The 21565-nt window shown below is 41.2% G+C and overlaps 1 protein-coding gene across 3 annotated transcripts in view; it reads left to right on the top strand.

The window, feature by feature from the left end:
* The window catches only part of SDK1 (sidekick cell adhesion molecule 1), an 883892-nt gene that overhangs the window by 342882 nt on the left and 519445 nt on the right, over positions 1–21565 (top strand). The gene's annotated exons all lie outside the window — the stretch shown is intronic.

The following is a 21565-nucleotide window of genomic DNA, read 5'->3' as shown; positions in this document are numbered from 1 at the left end:
GTTGGCTGCCCTTTGCTGGGACTGCCCATGGGAGTAGTGGTTTGATTTCCCCGCTGGCTGCAGGCCTTTGACTGCACGTCCACCACCGAGGGCGGCCTCTCATCATCTTTCCTCTGCGCTTTTTCGGCCTCCTGACATGACTCCTGGCTCTGGTCCACCTCGCAGACACCAGCCCGCATGTGAATCCCCCTGAAGCCTGGCCATGCTGGAGAGTTTCCCCTGCCTCTGAGCCCACCCTAAATTAAACCTGTGCTTCTCCATCTGGATCCCAGACCCACTGCCATACCACCACTGCCCCCACTGTGCGTTTCCTTTCCTTACACTTCTCTACAAGTCCTCTCCTGCCAGTAGTGATGATGATAGCTAATAACACTGCTCCAAGGTCAGTCCTCTTACTTAACACCATTTGGAAGGAGGTGCCCAGTCCAACATCCCAGCTCTGGCAGGTCGTAGCCGCAGGCTACACAGTTCAGCCAGGCCAGTGCCACCCCTCAACCACCTTGGACTTGGCGTGCTTCTGGGGTCTGTGTGCCCGAGGAATGGGCTCTTTCATGCCTTCCTGGCCCCAGTGCAACCTTCTGTGCTGTCCTTAGTACAACTTGCCCTTCTTCCATGGAACCACCATGGAACGCGTTCATGTTTCTACTGTTTTTGGAGCCCCGTGTGTCAGGAGCTGTGCTAAGTGCTCTCTCTGTCTGTTAAGTTCAATTGGAGTGACATAAACTGAGAACTTAGTACTTCAGCATTCCTGTGAAGAAAGCATCCTCTCTTCTAGAAATGAAGGAACGGACTTGCACTCAGTTTTTGTTTGGTTATATGGTTCCAACCATGTTCTCAGCTTCTTGAGGGCAGAGTCAGAATTTCCTCATTTCCTATGTCTTCAGGCAATCCCTACTCTGTCCACACACCAAGGAGGCAGGCATCCAAGTGTGAAGGAAATCCGAAGCTGTCAGGACTGATCAGAGGAAGAAACATTTATGAGAGGCAGCCTCTACCTTGTGACACTGAAGAGGCACCTAGGGGTCTCTCCGTACCTTCCCTCCCCTCTTCCACATGCACCTCAGATATTTTCCCTGTTATTTTCTCAGAAAAAGGGGGCTTCATAAAAGTAATGGACTTGGTGCCAGTGTCTTGTCTCCACGCAGCTCTGTGGTCGGTGGCTTTGTTACTTGGGATCTCCAGGTGCCATAGAGGAAAACTCCGCATACAGGAGAGGACTGGGGTGGGTAGTACAGGACTTGCACAGTAATGGGTGCACATCTAGGAGTTCACAACCCTGGGGCAGACTTGTGTCCCAAGGTCTTCCCTTCTGTCACTCAGGCCCAGGCCTAAAGGACAATGGGGGTGGGAGCAGGGGTAGAGGGGAGTAAAAGCATTTTGATAAAGAAACCAAATTGGAGACTGAGGACAGATTGGTGTAAACATTTCTCAGGCCTCTTGTTGCTTCTTGCATTTCAGCCCTGGCTGTAGCCAAGTGGGCCGTATATCAGCAGGACCTTGTTTACAGCTCTCAGACTAATGAAGATTATCATTTATGCTTGAGAGTATGTAAATTTGGCAGTTCTTGCTCTAAAATAACATTCTCCATCTTTCCGGGAGTAAACTGCTTTCTTAGTAAACAAATTTTCAGTTTATTATGTTACCATTTAGAAACTTTCTTACTCTGACGCCAAATTGCTCTTAAAGGTGACTGATTCATAAGGAGTATTTTATTTACCTTGAAATCAGATTCTGTTTAGAACAGTATTAAAACACAGGGAGAGTCAGCAATCCATCACTGGAACTGCATGAGGAGCTAAAACACTGGAGTCCACACCTGTGTTTATGTTTTGGAGAGGTTGTTTCTGTCCAGTTCATAGCACCTATTTCTGTATCATTCATGGAACAGCTATTACGTGCAAGACCCTCTACTTGGGGGTCTCTTGAGATACAGAAATGAATAACATACTAGTCTCTGGCTGCTGAAAAGGAGAATAAAACAAGTATTGAATAAAAGGCATAGAGTCCAACATGCCCTCTGAGAGGCTGGCATACAGAGGAAGGCTCAGGGGAAGACCACCGGAAGAGCCGGTGTGGAGACAGGCAGCGTCTCTGACAGTGGGTTGATTCAGCGGTAGTTGGGGGGTGAGGGGCATTTGCAGTGGAGGAAACATTACCAGCAGAGGAAAGCCTGGTGGCCTGGGGGCCAGTCTTGTTGGAGTAAAGTTTACATGCCCACAGCTTATGGCTAGAACCCTGGTGTGGGGTCAGGTACCCTGCCCCTCACCATCGCGGGAGGCACTAATGCTAACCTGAGATGGTTGATGATGGAGAAGTTTCTAAAGTTTGTACAGCCAGGAAAGTAAGTTGATTTGAATATTTTTTCTAAATCATGTTTTTACTGACCTCATTTGAGATATTGTGAGTGAAAAGGGTTCTGTGCTTAATTAAGTTTGGGAAATAAACAGGTCTTTAATGTAAGATTTCTTAGACCCTTTGAGATTCTTTGTGACTTTTTGGAAGGGGATACATTATGTGCCATTTCAAACGTGTTTGACCACAGAACCTGAGTGGGGCACAAACCAGGCACACCTTATTAGAGTTCTTTGGCCTCCTCTTTCTTTCTGGAATGCTGTCTGCCCAGCACTCCCTGCCCAGTTTAACATGTAGCCCCAGCCCTGCCTGGCTCTTCAGTCTGGGCACAGTTCTGAATTAGTGGCCTCCTTATATCTGGACTTGGATAAAATGCCACACCCACAGTGTTGCCAGATCGGCACCCAAGGGCCTGAGCGTCTAGGGGGTCTTAGCTCTTCAAGAGATGAATTTCCATTGGTGGGAATCAGAGAGAGCCAGGCTGGTGGATTTCCCATCTTCTCTTCTTTTGTGGATTCCTCCAAGGTGTGCATGTTTCTGAGAACCTTCCAGAGATGTCTTGTTGTGCCTGGACATGTCTAGCAAGCGAGCCAATGCACCTTTGAGTCTGTGCCATGGCAGCACCTGGGATGACCCATTACTTCACATCTCTCCTTACCTTGAGTCTGTGTTCTTACACATCTTCCTGCCTAGCTTTCACTTCCCAAGTTAAGTGTTGGCATGTAGTCCTTGCCTCGGGCTCTGCCTTTTGGAGGACCTGGACAAAGTCAAAATCCCTTTTTCATTGATGAGTGTCACCCAGGGCTCACTCTGGGCAGGAGTGGTCTGATGGATACATGGGCTAGACAGGGAGGGGCACTGAGTACTAAGGATGGCTGGCTTCCCAATAGTCCAGACAAACAATAGAGAGAGGGAGAAGGAGAGGAAATGCCCAGTAGGTGGCTGATGAGGTACATCAGAACTGGGAACAAGAGGAGCCAGAGGTGAAGATTTGGGGGGAGGTCTCCTATAGGTGGCTGAAAGGATGGTAGTGTAGACTGCAGGGATTGGGGGGGTAAGGAGACAAAGATGAGCACTGGGAACATGCTGGCACGGGAAGAGAGGAGGAGCAGCTCGGGCTAGAATGAGGACCAATGACAAAAGCAGAAGTGGTGCCCTGAGCACAGGAGCAGGTGGCAGAGGGAAGGGGTGGTATTAAGCACGTGGTCACTGGTGAGTTCTGGGTGAGACAGTGGGTGCTGCCCTGGTGCACTCAGATTTGCAGGTTGGTGGTGGAGGGAGGGAGGGTGGGAACTAGAAGTTACATCAGGGGTGAGAAAAGGTTGGGGGATGAATAAAGAAAAACCCAACAGTACAACAGGTTTAGCCCCTTTCACCTCTAAAGATGGGCTCTAAGTTTTGTCAGTGGGAAATAACTCATTTCTTCCACCTTCCAACACTGGTGGCAGAGGGATTTTCAGGGCCTCTGCCATTCCCGTGTTGCCAAAGGAGACAGACGTTATGGCTCTTTGTTGAGTACGCACGTGTGGCTCCAGAGTGGATGGGGTTGGGGGGCCGGGGTTGGTTAGAGAACTGAATTGCTTTGCTTTACAGAGTGAGGCATTTGACTTCCGGGGTTGGACTGGCCTGGGAGAGCAGAGAGGCAGAGGTGTGTGACTATTAGGGGGAGAGGGAGGAGCCACTGCTCATATGTCCTAACTTTCAGTTTGGCCACGCACACATGAGTGTCTTTGACAAGAGGAAGTGAAGAGGAAGAATTTAAATCATGCCAAGAAAGGGGGGCGGGGGCTAATTTCTACTGGGTCAGCATGGACTGGCAGAAGAACTGAGCCATGGGGTCCACAGCTGTGAGCTGAGCAAGTACGGCCAGCTGATGTGGCCCTGAAAACGCATCTCTGGCGATTAGCAGTGAAATTGAGGAGGGCTCTGGACTTCCCACAGTATGCAGGAAAGGACAACAGCGCAATTTTATTCCTCTGTCCAAGGACAGAGTAACCTTAACTGTTATCTGGATGTCATGGGGGATTTCTTAATGTTACTGCAGACAAGGGGGAAAGCACTCCATGGAGACAGAGATTTCTGCCACTTCTGCAGAGGTGACATGCTGGAGGAGTGTGAGAGAGCCAATGTGATAAGGACTCCATAAGAGATTTCTTTTTAAAGCAAGGAGGGTCCATACAGGGTTAGCGAGCACCTTGGCAAAGCAGTCAGCATAATTGCTGGCCTGAGGAGGAGGGGGAGGAAGAGAGGGCAGTGGGCACAGTGCAGAGGTTTGGGGATTGGCATAGTGGACATGGACCAAGGGTAGGTCAGGGAGGAATGCTTGGGCATATGTGAAATCTTGTTGAAAGGACTGGTTATGGGTCCAGACACAACAGCCAAGTCTTAACACAGTGGGAAGAATTGAAAATGTGGCAGTCAGACTGTTGCCAAAGACAGGAGCACAGGACTGGAGGAAGAAGGTGGCAGGGATCGGCAGTCAGAGGGCTGGAGGGTTTGAGACTTTGAGCATTTGCTGCTTGACATTAGTCAGGGTTCTCCAGAGAGACAGAACCAACAGCACATATCTATCTGAGACAAAGGGAGATTGATTAAAAGTATTGACTTCCATGACTGTGGAGGCTGAGAAGTCCCAGGAAGCAAGCTGGAGACCCAGGAAAGGTGGTGTAGTTAGTTTGAAGGACTGAGAGCCCAAGGGCTGATGATGTAGATTCTACCCCAATCTGTGGACTGGGCTAGAGAACCAGGACCGCTGAGGACAGGAGAAGATCAGTGCCCCAGCTCCTCAGTCACACAGAGGAAAGGCAATCCAACTTTCCTCTGCCCTTCTGTCCATTCAGGCCTTCAGTGGGTTGCAGGATCTCCACCCATGATGAGACGGGCCATCTGCTTTATTCAATCTGTCCATTCAAATGCCAGTCTCTTCCTAAAACACTCTCACAGGCACATCCAGAAATAATGTTTAGCCAGTTATCTGGACATTCTTTGGCCCAATCTCGTTACACATAAAATGAACCATCACAATGTTCCATGACCTGTGTTGGGTTGTTACCTAGCTTCCCATGTTTCATCCAATCTCCTTATCTGTGTTGTAAGCTCCTCCAGGACAGGGACCCTGTCTTATCCTTTGTGTTCTCGGTAACTGACACAATACTTTCCATGTACTAAATGTTCAATAAAAGTGTGTTGGATGGTTCATTGATCCAATAAACTTACGTCTGTGCCAATACAGAATTGCTCTTGAAGAACTATGGGTAAATCAATTCTTTGTAAATTGAATCTTATTTCACATGTACCAGGGACATTCAGCACTTTTTAAAGGGACCCTAGGTGAATCTTTTGGGAACCCAAGAGTCCTTTACTCTGTTTTTCACATTTTACAGAAAAGGAACCTGTTATAGAGGAATTAAGTGACTTGTCACCATCTGATTTGTTGGTCAAATATAAGGTTTCTTAAAGAGAAGTATTCCTATTATTTTAGGTAGAGAGTGACTTGGTGAAGAGCCCGGCTATAGGGTTTGTAATGTCAGATCAATAACATCATACTTTTAACAGTATGTATTTTAGTCTGCAGATACTTGTAGATCTGTGTAAATCAGAGTATTATTTCAGCAATATATTAATGACTACAGTCTATACTGAATAGTTTTGCAGGCTATATAGCAGGTTGGGAAATGAAAACCAAAAACCAAAGAACTACAAACAGAAAAAGCTTCTGGCTAAGAAAATCACTTCTAAAAGATCCTGGCTGGAAGCATTTAGTTTTTCTTATGTGACTTGTGTGAGGGTGATGAATGTGCTGGACGGGTGCTGGGTATCGGGGTCCTGAGGGTGTGTTCCCAGCTTCATTGTGGAGGTGATAGAAATCTCTTCAGTCAGTAGCTTCATGTTAAGTTGAAGAAAGATGTTGAAAAGATTTAGTGAAACACTGATTGAATTATTCATTTTAAATTGATCGGGTTTTATCAACATCTGTATGGGCTGATTTAGTTTCTTCTTGCTGCATTCTAGAATAAAGAAATTTGTTAGATGTGAGAAACTTGAGAAAAAAAGCAGAGTTACTTTGGATTACTGTCTTTGGATGATCCAAATAAGAGAATCAAAATGTGCATTTGACTTGCTCTCCTTTTTCTCCATAGTTGTTTTCACGTGGCTTCTGCTTGTCAAAAATGATTTTGAAGTTGTCATTTACTACGAGAGACACTTCCTTTGGGTTTGGGATGTTAGTTTCTTGACATGAGACATTAAATCAGATGTGAGGGGCAGGAGTTAATTTGTACTGATATTAGCTCAGAGCTGTTGTGCAGTTTGCACTCTGTGGAGGGGGGAGTAGACATTATTACCCCCCTTCTATAGATGTAAGGACTGACACCCATAGGGGCAACAAAACTCGATCGCACGGGTGTGTGTGTGCCCTTTGCCATAAGTGCTCAGACTCCTCTGGCTCATCAGCAACGTCTCTGTAGCCTGAATGTCTTCCTTCCATTTTTACATTTATTATTAGTGTTGGCTGCTATGACCACTACTTTTTGAAGATATTGTGATATATGGGGCACCTGGGTGGTTCACGGTTCAGTGTCTGACTCTTGATATCTGCTCAGCTCATAATCTTGAAGTCCTTAAAATTGAGACCCACAGGGGCTCAATTATAGGGCTCCATGCTCAGCGGGGAATCTGCTTCTCCCTTTCCTTTGCCCCTCCCCCTGCTCTTGCTCTCTCGTAAATAAAGAAATAAATATTTGAAGGCACCGTGATTATTACTTACATATTAATGCCTGGAGCTCCTGGGTGGCTCAGATGGTTAAGCGGCTGCCTTCATCTCGGGTCCTGGGATCCAGCTCCATGTTGGGCTCCCAGCTCAGTGGGGAGTCTGCGAGTCTGCTTCTCCTTTTCCCTCAGCCTCTCCCTGAGCTTGTGCTCTCTCTGCCTCTCTCCCTCTCTCAAATAAATAAATAAAATCTTTAAAAAATAATGTCTTATTGTAATAATACTAAATAAATAATCCTAAGATAATACTTTTTGAACACTGTGAAAAGTATGGATAAGTGGAATCTTTAGGTTATCCAAACTCTCAGTATCTGTGCTCATCCCAGTCCCCACTTAACCAGAATTGTGTGCTGCTTGAACTTGTTCTGTGGCTCTGTGCTAGGATATACAGAAAAGTGGTAACGAGTGGAATGTTGGCTTTCATGTCCGTGTAAATACAACTGTGTCAGGGCCAGAGGGTGAACGTGGAGGGTTTGTAAAGCTGAAAGCTGAAATTGAAATGGGTCACTTAGAGCAGGTGGCTTCCGGCTGTGCCCCAGACCTTTGGGGGTGCCTATCCAGTTTCTGTACCTGTTATGGGCACATGTAGCTAGAAGTTGAACTTCAGTGGTTTTGAAATAGTAGCATACGTAGTCTTTCATGAATTCTAGTTGGTGTGAAGGAAAGAAAGAGAATTTTTGCCGCCTTTCCTGGTTCCATATCCTTTGCCTTCCTCTTGATTAAAGTGTGAGCGGATAATGCTGCAGTTGAAAGACAGGAGGGCAGGTTATGGACAAACTGGAAAATCAAACTCTGTGGAACAAAGGCTCATTATTTTAAAATCACATAACAAATTTAATTAGGTAAACCCTACCAAAGAATGAATTGGCAATGTAGAATGTGCTGTGTGGCTCCTAAAAAATGAATACTTAATAAGTTTGAAATCACTAAATCATAGTAATTTCTTGCTTTATGCAGCAGAGTTCTATTAATTACAATCAGAAGTCAACCTATTTTAGGGAAGATTGCTAGTTTCAGCTAACTGTATGTGATCTGTTTCTACTCTTTGCAGGGGCCCCCAACCTTAGCTGCACACTAAAATCACAAGGGAGACTTGGGCAATACTGACGCCGGGACCTCGCTCCCAGACATGCAGATGTAACTGGCCTGGGGGAGAGCCTGGCTAGCAGTGTTTTTTAAAGCTCCCCTGGGGGATCTCAATGTGCATCCGAGTTAAGAACCACTGTTTATATTATAATCATTCTTTAATTATATTTGGTTATGTCTTTATAGATGGAGCTCTGCAGTTTAGCATTTTGACTTTAGAGCTGTACTCTTCTGAGGCGGGCAGCTCAGATCAACTTACAGGCAATTTAAAGTGCTGACCTTTATCTCTCAAGTTTTTATGTTTAGATGGCAGTTGCTGTAAGGATTACCCTTTTCCTTTGGCAGCATCATAATACTGAGTGCCAGGACCCAAGTTTTTGAAACCTCCCAGTAGACCCTTTTTAAACTGTTCTGAGCCTGCAGGGTATGGCAGGACCTAGCTGTTAATTCAGTATTCTCATCTGATTGACGTGGGGAGGATCACTGGCCACCTAAGGGAGGCCTTCCCATTATTAATTCCTTTCTGCGTGTCCTTTGTGTGTCTGCCCAGAGGCCTTGGCATTGGGTACGCTGTGAAAGTCATTAAATTAAAGAAATCTCTTATACTGGCTGCTCACACCGACGCTCAGAGAAACAATCATAGTAGTGGCGGGGGCTTTCTCCTTTGAAAGAATACGCACCGAGGGCTTTTGGTGTATTTCTTGATAGAATTTGCAGTGGGCCTGCTGTTTACTGATGGGTGGAAAAGCGCTGATTGGCATGTTGGGGTCACTGCTGCTGGAATTGTCCCAAATTTTGTAACTCATTTGGGTGTGTGCATGTGCGTGTACACATGGACGTACTAGGGTGTGTGTGTGTATGCCTATGTGTGCGCACATGGACATGCTAGGATGCACGTATGCCAGTTTTTATTGGGTTTCAAACATGAGGCTTATTTTTAAATTGCTTGCAAAATTTGTCCAAAGAGAGGAAAACATTTAAATTGGTGATTCTCAAATTTTTGTAGGTATATCAGGATCAGATAGAGTCAGCCTCAGATAGGGTCTAACCTTTGAGAGGCAAAGATTTAAATAAATTTCCCTGAAAAGCTACTTTTGTTAGATACCCTGATACAGATTACAAACAAGGCTATTGATGGTTCCATATAAAAACAAATGAATATATTTTTAACATTTGTGGAAATCATAGTTTTGAAGCTCGGAAGGCCTGTGTATCACTATCTGCTCTATTTTTGGAAGTAATGGAGGAAGTATTTCAACCTGATTACTGCCTGTGGAGTGAGGAATTTCTTAGTATTTGACTGACCGCCTGCTGGCACTTTATTTCCTTAGAGCTCCTCAAGTCATTATAAGAATCACCCAACAGTTTGAAATGAAAATGATGTCTTACTATAAAATGTCAGCTATCTATGGTAAAAAGATTACACGCCATTTAAAATATAATTGCCATTCCCCTCTCCCCCTCACATCTAAACATTTGAGAAGAACAGAATCCTTGCAGAATGAGGAGCACTCAGGGTTCAAGCCTTGCAGATTTGAGAAACTGCATCTATTTTAAGTCTTTTAATAGTCCAGATAATTATAACTCCACCTACTGCCCTTTTCTTTCCTCTACCTCCTGGTCATTTTAATGATGCAGTTTGTGTATTGCTGCTGTTGAATTCGGCCTGGTGAAGGTTAATTATTTATTTTTCCCTGAGCTGGGTTTTATCCTCTGTTTACTTATCTTGGTGTTCTGTTTCCTTCCTGAACTGCCACCAGACGTTCCTATACATGGCTATTGTGTAATGCACAGTGGGCAGAAGGAGCTTGGGGACTCCTGCCGTGGGAGTCCTGTTTGGGTAAATGTCACCTCTTTAGACAAAGAGGAACTTGGTCGAATCACACATCCAGAAAAAGCTTAGATTGCCACATCTTACACATTTTTTCTGACAATTTGAAAGTCTCTGTTTGCTGTATGGTTTTGAAGAGCTAAACTGGTTTGGTGTAGGGTTTTTAATACATTGCTTGTTAATATTCTTGGGGTGAAGGTGGAAAGGAGCCAGTTGGGGATGAGTAATCTGGAGTCCATGCCCTCCTGCCCCACTTTGTCCATGGCTTACTAAGAGCTGGGACACGAACCTAGGAGAAGAGAGCTCCTCTGTAAAAACGCTGTTGACTCCCACGCAAATTAGTGTTGCCGCTGGGGCTTAATGGGGCGCAGAAGAGAGCCTGCCTCCACCACTTGTGGAGGAAAGTATTGGAGTTAGTATCTGTGACAACAAGCTGGGGTTTAGGTACTGTTTTAAGAAGTCTTACTTATCTTTAGGCTTATTTGTTGACCTTAAGGACATTCTTAGGCAGTAATGCTGCTTTTCTCAGCACTCAGGGTTTCCATCAGGGGCCCTGGCCTTCGCTGATTTGTATGCACGCCTGCTGACCCTGACCTCCCTTTCTAGTTAGAGGAATTGGGGTCAGTGTAGACCACTTCCCCATGGGCTATCTCTTCCCACCTCTCCTCAAATTTTGTTTTAGTTGGAGACCTTGGTGGCTCTAAAAGTACTTTAGCTCCTCTTTGTGTAATTCTGCTTATTTGGAGCATTATTACTATGAAGAAAACTTGGGGAACACCTTTTCATGATGTTTTGCATCCCATTCCCAAATTGCATCGCTTAGCCTTGTCTAAGGACCTGATCCAAAAGAGGGTACCCCTTGCTACTGGGGAGAGCCTTTTAGCTTTCAAGAATGTATGTGTAAACTTAAGGCAACTGTCCTTCCCTACTTCTTTTGTCATCTCTCCTGTGCCCCCCTTCCAGTCTCCGTGCTCTTCCTCCTGCTCACTGGCCTCAGCTGACACCCACACACAGAAGGCTGGCTCTTTTCGAGAGCACGCATGGCACAGTGGGCAAGAGAATAAGCTTTGCAGATAGGTTCCCTGGGCCCAAGTCTGGCTCTGCCACTTCCCAACTGTGTAACCCAGGGCAAATTCCTTGACCCTCCTGTGCCTCACTTTCCTCATCTGTAAGAGCGTAAAAATAATAGTATTCACTGTGTGTAGCACAAATAGCTATTATTACTTCCTAAATATACTATTTTAACAGCTTTATTGAGATAGAATTTATAGCCATAAAATCCATCTGTTTTAAAGTGTCAACTCTAGATTCTTAGTATGTTTAGAGTTGTGCTAACATCTCCATACTCTAATTTTAGAACATCCCCAAATCTTCCTCATACCTACTAGTGGCCCATCCCCACCGAGACTTCCCTTTCTGCCAGGTAACCATCCATCTACTTTGTGTGCAGTTGCCTCTTCTGGATGTTCCTATCGATGCAGACACACAATGCATGGTTGTGACTGGCTGCTTCCATTCCACATGTTTCTAAGGATCAACCATGTTGCAGCATGGATGAGTCATGTATTTATTACTTCCTTTTAATTGTTGGGTCATATTTCATCTCTTAGATATATATGCCACATGTTGTTTATCCAGCCATCACTTGACAGACCTCTGGGCTGCTTCCAGATTTTGGCTCTTAGCCATGGACATTCATGTATAATTTTTGTGTGGACATAACCCACACATTTCATTTCTCTTGGGCATGTACCCAGGAGTGGAAATAATGGGCCCTATGATAACTCTGTCTTAACATTTTGAAGAACTAGCAGACTGTTTCCACCACATATTCCCACCAGCAACACTTGAGGGTTTCAATTCCTCCATATCTTTGCCGGCACCTGTTAGTGTCTTTTTGATGATAGCCTTTCACATGGGTGGTTTGAGATGGGTTATCTCATAGTAATATTGATTTTTCTCATGACAGATGATGTTGAACATTTTTCATGTGCTTATTAGCCTAAATATACTATTGACTATATGAAAACTGGCTTGCTGGTTTAGAGATAATAGAGATATAGGAAATATCAGTCTCTGCTTTTATGAAGTTTACAACCATGACAAGAGTGAAGTTAGTTTGAGTCAAGCATACTTAAAGAGTCCTATCTGCATCTCATTAACAGTAAGAAAATGTTAGCTCTAGATAAAGCTAAGTCATCATTAGTATCTAGAGCTTAATCATTTTCTAATAGGTTTGTGTGTAAAGAGATAATTTTGTTTGGTTTCATCTCTACTTGCTTTTGTGTTTTAAATTTTATAAAATTAAATTTTATTAAATTTTATTAAATTGACAACATGGAAATGGCTTTGTTGTCACACTGTAAGTTCCAGTTTGTTCTCAGCAACTCTCAGATGCTTGAAATAAAATGTAGCCGTTTTTCTCACCTTTTTAAAGTCCCCCCCCCGTCTTACCTGAATTATGTAAGCTATTCACTTAACAGTGGTTTTTCTGTAGTGGTGGGTTTATGTAATTTTTGCTTGTAGGAAATTATATATATTCATTTTTATACCTCAATTTACCTTGTTGAATGTTACCTGCATGAAGTCTGTGACTGTGGCACTGATGATCTCTGGGGGCTTTTCTAATAGTGCTTATCTGTGCGTGTAATCTCAGGTAAGAGGCATATTTGGTGCACATTTTCTGATTTTTGAAAGAGAAACATGAATTACTCCCTCTGATATAAAACTCACCAACACTAATGTTAGTATTTTGTCATGCAATTATGTTTCTATTCATTTTTAGTTTACATTCTGAACCAGAGGGCCAGTGGGCAGAAGGCATGGTCATGGAATTAATTAGGCAAAGAGGTTTGACCTTGATACTACCACTTACTGTCTCTGTGGTCTTAAACAAGGTACCTAATCTCTTTCTCAGTTTTTTCATTTGTAAAATGGGCATAAAAACATGACCTCTATCTGATGGAGTTGTTGCAGAGATACCTGATATTTTGTTTATTAAAACATTTCTTCCCGGGTATGCAGTAAATGCTCAGTAATTGTTAGATAGTAGCGCTAGTAGTCCAAATAAGAATGTTGCCTCCTGGGCGCCTGGATGGCTCAGTGGGTTGGGCCGCTGCCTTCGGCTCAGGTCATGATCTCAGGGTCCTGGGATCGAGTCCCGCATCGGGCTCTCTGCTCAGCGGGGAGCCTGCTTCCCTCTCTCTCTCTCTCTCTGCCTGCCTCTCCATCTGCTTGTGATTTCTCTCTGTCAAATAAATAAATAAAATCTTTAAAAAAAAAAAAAAAAAAAAAAAAAAGAATGTTGCCTCCTCCATCTAATTGGGAGGTAAGATGCACCTGAAGAGTTAAATGGTACCTGGAGGATCGAAAGCCCAAGAACAGATAGCAAACTAGTTAGCATGATCGTACAGGAGCTTAGGTTTTAAAATGCCAGTGACCGCCAGAGTGGACAGCAGGTACTGCCTTAAAGTGGTATGAGGAAGGTGTGTCTCCATTATGAAGGGTGGATAGATGGATGCCCTAAGGACTTTTAACTGAGGTCAAGTTTCTACACAGTGAAATTCACAGATGTTAAGTGTACTACTCAATGAGTTTTGGACAAATGTATACATTCACATAGCTACCACCTCAGTCTGGATAGAGAACGTTTCTGTCACTCCAGCAGATCCCCTCACGCATGCCTTCCCAATCAGTCTCCGTCTCTGTAGGCAACCATTTCTCTGATTTCTTTCCACATAGATTAATTTTGCCTGCGCTTGAATTTCGTATAAAGGGAGTAGTGTAACATGGGTGGTTTTGTCTGGCCTCTTTGACCCAGCGTGATGCCTGAAATTCCTCCATGGTGTTGAGTTTACCAGTTTCTTCATTTTTATTGATGTACCTCTCTGTTGTTTTCAGTTTAGGGTATTACAAATCATGCTGCTGTGATTCTTCATGTAAATTTACTTGAGTGGATGTGTACTTTCTTCAGGAAATATCTCTTGAAGAAATATTTGGGCCTGGAACTTCTGGGTCATTGGGTAGATGTTTGTTTAATTTTGTAAGAAATTGCCAAACCTTTCCCCCAAGTGGTTGTGCCATTTGTACAGTCTTAACAGGAACAGAGGAGAGCTGCTGTGGCAACACACATTTGCCTACATTTAGTGTTGTCTGTTTTTTCCCACTGAGCCATGTAGTCAGTAGTGGCAAATGATGTTAAGCACTTACGATGTGCTTATTAGCTGTTGGTTCCTTTTTCTCTGTGAAGTCCATGTTCAGGCCTTTTGGCTCCTTTTACTTATTTGTTTCCTTCCATGTTAATCTTAGAGTTGTGGGCATTTTTATATAATTTGGATACAAGTTTTTCAAGATGTATGTAACCAGAATATTTTCTTCCACTTTGTGGCTTTCATATTCATTCCTTAACAATACACTTCACAGTGCAATTGTTTTAATTAAACATTTTTTAAGAGACTCTTACATCCAGAAGAGTTATCAGAATACAGAGAGATCCCGTGTACCTCTGTGCCCTTTACTCAGTTTTCCCCAATGGAAATATCTGAAACAGTGATTGCAACCAGGTAACTGACATCCATGCAGTCAGCACAGAGAATCTCTTATGTTCTTGCCCTTCCCATGTTCCCCACCCCCTTTCCCCCCACCCCCATTTCTGGCCCTTGCAACCACCAGTCTTTTCTCTCTTTCTGTGATTTTGTCATTTCAGCAATGCTATATAAAAGGAATCCTATTGTATGTGACCTTTGGGATTAGATCCTTTTTTTCACTCAGCAGAATTCTGTGGAGATTCATCTGGGTTGTTGTGTGTATCAGTAGTTTGCTCTTTTGTATTACCTAGCGGTGTAATATGGTTTGGATGCCCTGTAGTGTGTACAGAGATATCTGGGTTCTATCTGGCTTCTGCCTGTTATGACTAAAGCTGCTATTAACATCTTGTACAGGTTTTTATGTAAACACAATTCTTCATTTCTTTGGGATAAATGTCTAAAGTGCAATTGCTGGCTTTGTATAGTAGATACATATTTAGTTTTATCAGAAACTGCCAAACTGTTTGCTAGAATGATTGTACTACTTCATGCATCACCAGCAGTGTATGAGTAATCCAGTTCTGTTTTTGTTTTCACATCATCAACCTTTGGTGTTGTCACTATTATTTTAATTTAGCCATTCTGATAGATATGTGCTGATAAGTTTATTAGGGCTTTAATCTGCATTTCTATAATGATTGATGATGTTGAACATTTTTTCATGTATATATTTGTTATCCATTGATCCTCTTCAGTGAAATGTCTATTTATATCTTTTAGCCATTTTCTATTTAGATTATTTGTTTTGTGTGGTTGACTTTTGAGGGTTCTTTATGTATTTTAGATACTAGTCCTTTTTTAGATATGTGGTTTGGACATATTTTCTCCTAATCAGTGCTCGTCTTTTTATCCTCTTGTCAGAGGCTTTTAGAGAGCAGATGTTTTAAATTTTGGTAAGATTCAACTTGTTGTTGTTGGTTTTTTGGTTTTTTTTAAAATATTTTTTATTTATTTCTTTGACAGAGAGAGAGATTGCAAGTAGGCAGAGAGGCAGGCAGAGAGAGAGGAAGAAGCAGGCTCCCCACTGAGCAGAGAACCCGATGCAGGGCTCAATCCCAGGACCCTGGGATCATGACCTGAGCTGAAGGCAGAGGCTTAACCCCCTGAGCCACCCAGGCGCTCCATTGTTGTTTTTAATGCACTGTACTTTTGGTGTCAGGTCTGAGATTCTTTGCCTAGCTGTAGATTTTAAAGATTTTCTCTAATATTTTTTCTAACAGTTTTCTGGTTTTATACCTAAAGCCATGACCGATTTGAGTTAATTTTTATATGAAATAAGAAGGTTACGTTCTCTATTTTTTTTTTTTTTTAATCTTCTGGATATACGGTTGCTCTGTCTTCACTCTTTTTTTTTTAATTTTTTATTTTTTATAAACATATATTTTTATCCCCAGGGGTACAGGTCTGTGAATCACCAGGTTTACACACTTCACAGCACTCACCAAAGCACATACCCTCCCCAATGTCCATAATCCTACCCCCTTCTCCCAAACCCCCTCCCCCCAGCAACCCTCAGTTTGTTTTGTGAGATTAAGAGTCACTTATGGTTTGTCTCCCTCCCAATCCCATCTTGTTTCATTTATTCTTCTCCTACCCACTTAAGCCCCCATGTTGCATCACCACTTCCTCATATCAGGGAGATCATATGATAGTCGTCTTTCTCTGCTTGACTTATTTCGCTAAGCATGATGTGCTCTAGTTCCATCCATGTTGTTGCAAATGGCAAGATTTCATTTCTTTTGATGGCTGCATATATTCACTCTTTTTTTAAAAAAAATATTTACTTATTTATTTGGGAGAGAGAGAGTGCATGATTGGGTGAGGCAGAGGGAGAGGGAGAAAGAATCTCAAGCAGACTCTGTGCTATGTGCAGAGCCAGACACAGGGCTTGATCTCGTGACCCTGAGATCACAACCAGAATTGAAACCAGGAGTCAGACACTTAACCAACTGTGCCTCCCAGGCACCCCAATCTTTTCTCTGTTGAATTTGTCCTTCACGTTGGTAAAAGATCAGTTGGCTGTACTTGTGTTGGGCTTTTTCTAGGTTCTCTATTCATTTTTTTGATTTAAAATTTTGTCTCTCTCTCTTTCTTTTCTTTCTCTTCCCTCTTTTCTTGTCCTCCCTTCCTCCCTTCTTTCCTTCCTCCCTTCCTTTGTCATTCTAACTGGGTTGTAGCATGCTGCAATCTCTTCAGTTGAAAACTTCACACATAACCACTGGCTGAGGTCAGGCTATATGTGACAATTGATTTCATTTTTAAAGTCACGTTAAATTTTTACTAAAATCAAATAGAATTGCAAGGCTGATAAAGGAAAATTTAAAAACAAAACAAACTCAGAAGTCTCTTGCTCCACTCCTCCCTAAATTATTCTTTGTTGAATACTAGTCCTTCATTTATCAAATTTTATCCTTTTCCCCCTTTTTTGGCTTTTTGTTATGAAGATGAGTACTTTGTATCCTTATATGGTCCAACATTCATGCTTTCCCTTCTGTTTTCCAAATATAATTATATCAAAATTTTTAGTTAAAGCAATCTAAAATGTTTGACTAATTTTTTAAAATATTTTGTAATTATATTTCTTCAAAATATTTGCTTTCTGAAGTTAATAATTACTTAATTTCCCCTCACTTATTTATTTGTCTATATTCCTATTACTATTTATTTTCAGACTTCCAGCTCCTGAGATTATGATTTTCCCACCCAGCCCAATGCATCCTCTTTTCTTTATTCTTAAAGACTCCTGACCCAGCTGTGCTCTAGGTATTCCATATAGATGTGCTCCTGGCCCTTCTCATTGCTCCTGTCTCGTTTCCTAAATTCCATCTCTTTCTCATCCATAATATATACTCTAATTTTAGTAGAGTACGTCTTTTAGTAGTTTCATAAGAAAGCATGCATGAGAAATATTTTTGAGACCCTGAAAGTGTCAATAGGTATTAATATGAAAATATATATTATGTATCTTTTCATGCTTAATTGATAATTTGAATGTAGAATTCTGAGATGCAAATATTATTCAAAATTTGAGGCTGTGCTACACTGACTTCTAGTTTTGACCATGTTGTTGAAAAGTCAGATGACATTCATATTTACCATCTTTTAATGTGAACTAGTTGTTTCTGACTTGGACATTATAGTCTCTTTTCTTGATCCCCAATGCTCTGAAATTTCATAGCAGCATAACCTGATATGGGGATTTTAAAAATTCATTATGCTATACATTCAGTAGGCTTTTTAATTTGAATACTTACATCTCTCAGTTAAGAGAATATTTTGTGTATCAATATTTTAATAATTTCCTCTTTATTTTACTCTGGCTAGACCTTGACTAGGATTGATGAGAGCAGACATTCTTGACTGGTTATCAAGTTTAGGGGAATTCTGTCACACACTGGTTAGAATTTCTGGACTCATTGATACTCAAATTTCTTATCTCCTATTAATACCATATTGTCTTGATTACTATAGCTATATAATAAATCTTGAAATCAGGAAGATTGATACCTCTCATTTTCTTCTTTAGTTTCTTTTTTAAGATTTATTAAAATTCATTGAAAGAGACAGAGCACAAGCAGGGGGAGAGGCAGAGGCAGAGAGAGGGGAGAAGCAGACTTTCCATTGAGCTGGGAGCCAGATGTGAGGCCCAAGCCCAGGACCTAGAGATCATGACCTGAGCCGAAGGCAGATGCTTAACCATCTCAGACACACAGGCACACCTCTGTTCATTTTCAAAATTGTTTTAGATATTCTAGTTGCTTTGCCTTTGTATTAATATTAGAATACTCTTGTGTATATCTACAAAGAATGTCGCTGGTGTATTTACAAAAATTCCATTAACCCTGTACATCTGTTTGCATAGAATTGACATCTTCACTATGTTGAGTCTTCAAATCTATGAACATGGTATATCTTTAAATTTTTTTTTAGGTCTTCTTTGATTTCTGTGATTAGCATTTTATAATGTTCAGAATAAAGATCATGATAAGTTTTTTAAAGTTTATACCTAAGCATTTCATTTTATTTGGAGTAATTGTAAATGGTATTGTTGTTTAATTTTGATTTCTACTTATTCACTGGTAGTTTATAGAAATGTTATTGATTTGTGTATTGATCTTGTATCCTGCAGTTATTGTTGAATTCACTTATTAATTCTAGAAGGGATATGTGTATCTGTGTGTGTGTGCGCACGCATGCATGCCTGTAGCTTCTTTGGGATTTTCTACAGATATAATCATGTCATCTACAAATAGGGACAATTTCATTTTTCCCTTCCAATATGTATATCTTTTATTTATTTTCTTCCTTATTTCAATGGCTAGACCTTGACTAGGATTGATGAGAGCAGACATTCTTGACTGGTTATCAAGTTTAGGGGAAATGTATTCAGTCTTTTAACTGTTCAGTAAGATGTTATTAGATGTAGGGTTTTGGTAGATTTTCTTTATAAAGAAAGTGCTCTCTATTCCCAATTTGATGAGAGTGGTTTTTTTTCTTAACTTTATGAATGGGTGTTGGATTTTGTTGAATGCTTTTTCTGCTGCATTTTATAGATCACAGATTTTTTTTAACTCATTGATATGGTAAATTATGCTGATTGATTTTTCAAATTTTGAACCAGCCTTGCATACCTGGAATACATTCCTCTCAATCTTGGCATATAATTCTTTTAATACATTACTGTATTTGACTTGCTAATATTTTGTTGCTATATCTCTAAGATCAGTAGAGATATTGGTATATAATTGACTTTTTTGTATTATCTTTGCCAAGATTTGATATGAGGGTAAAACTAGGCTCAAAAATGAGTTGGGAAACATTTCTTTCTCTTCTGGTTTTTGGACAAGAATATGTAAAGTCGATGTTAATTCTTTAAATGTTTGATAGAATTCTTTAGTGAAACCATCTGGGTCTGGAGATTTTTCTCAGAAGCTTTTTAATTACAAATTCACTTTCCTTAATTGTGTGTGTGTGTTTGTGCGTGCATGCACACGCGTGAATGCCTGTAGCTTCTTTGGGATTTTCTACAGATATAATCATGTCATCTACAAATAGGGACAATTTCATTTTTCCCTTCCAATATGTATAACTTTTATTTATTTTCTTCCTTATTTCAATGGCTAGACCTTGACTCTTTGGGCTGTAGATTTCATTTTGACTGAATTTTTGTAGTTATAGTTTCTCAGGAATTAGTTCACATCTTCTAAATCTCAAATTAATGAGTTTAAAGCTACTCATTGTATTTTTAGTGATGGCAAAATCTGTGGTGATATCCCCTATTTCATTGCTCTTATTGGTGGTTTATTTCTTCACTATTTCTTTCACTATTTATTTCTCACTATATCTTATTAGAGCTTTACACTTCTTTTTCCTTAAAAAACCAGGCTTTTGATCCATTGATTTTTGGTTTTACTTCTCTCTTTCCTTCTCTCTCTCTCTCTCTCTTTTTATTTTAAAGAGAGACCGTGAGTGGGGGTGGTGAGAGGGTGAAAGAGAATCTTAAGCAGGCTCCATGCTCAGCATGAAGCCTGATGCAGGGCTCAATTCCAACACCTTGAGCTCATGACCTGAGCTGAAGTCAATAGTGGGATGTTTAACCAATTGAGCCACCCAGACACCCCTAAAAACTGAGCTCTTAAGTAAAAATTAGAATTTTGGAAATTTTATATATGCAACCCTGAGCTGAACAATTCCCATTATTTAGGGATTTTTTGATGAGATATGGAGCTATATTAACACGGTATTTTCTATATTGCATAACATGTATGTCAACATTTTGAAGAGCTACAGAAGTTAGCAAACCAACAAAGTCATGCAGGCATAAGAAATCCACTCAAAGTGTGAGATAGGCCAAGAGTTTTTAATGTAGCAAGGCACCAGAATTTCACTGATAGAGTTACAGATCCCAAATGGCAACTAATCTTTATGAAACTTGCTACTCGTTCAGTTTTGGTGCAGTAGCAAGAATATTCACAGTTATCTGAAAAGGCTATTAAAATACTTCTCCCTTTTCCAGCTACATGTTTGTGAGAGGTGGGACTTTTTCATGTCCTTCAGCAGACACAACATACTTGCAGGAGATGAAACACATATGAGAATCTAGTCATCTTTTATTAAGCCAAACATTAAATAAATTTGGGGAAAAAAGTGCCATTCTTTTCAATAATTTTTTTTAATTGGGGAAAATTAATTTTTCAAAGCTTGTTATAGGATGATAACTTTGTTACTATTTTTAATGAATTAATAAATATTTCCAAAGTTCTCAGTTTTACATTCTTATATATAATAGAAAGATATAACTCTCATAAACAAGAATTTGGGGTGTAAAGGGTTCCTGAGACCAGCAAGTCTGCTCACTGTTGCTGTAAAGGAGGTTGGTTTTATGATTTTGTTGATTGGGAAACCCACGCATAGGAAGCAGGGTTACCAAGTTCAGGAGCTAGAAATGGTTAGCGCTGAGATCTGTACCTGGGCGGTCTGGTTCCAGGGTCCTTGCAGTAGTTGCCACCATATACCAGTACTTCTCAGTGGGGAGACTTTACAGTTTGTAAGTTGGCCAAGATCAATGGGCCTTATCTGTTGGAACGTTGATATCCATAAGAAGTTTCTTCCCCATGTAATTTTCTTGGTCTAAAGTTAAATCTTTGCCATTGGGGTACCTTTGAGTCTCACTTTTGATGTCAGTACATACATGGCATAAATTCACGGTAAGCGCCTAAGCAGGGCAAGGTAAATCACCTGTGAATTTCTTTCCATGGATTTTTCTGCCTTTTATTTAATCAGAGTTGGACTTCCAGGATTATTTGAAAGAAATACTGTACCATGTTCAAGAAGAATGTTTGTTATCTCTGATAACTCTTCTTATATTGGTTGGTCCTACTTTTTTGCTACAAACGATAGAATGACAATTTAGTGCATTTCTACTTTGAAATAAAATATTGGA

This window comes from Mustela putorius, unplaced genomic scaffold (genome assembly GCF_011764305.1).
Source record: "Mustela putorius furo isolate JIRA1106 unplaced genomic scaffold, ASM1176430v1.1 tig00000139_pilon_pilon_pilon, whole genome shotgun sequence".
NCBI lineage: Eukaryota > Metazoa > Chordata > Mammalia > Carnivora > Mustelidae > Mustela > Mustela putorius.
This window is presented reverse-complemented; position numbering and strand designations above follow the sequence as displayed.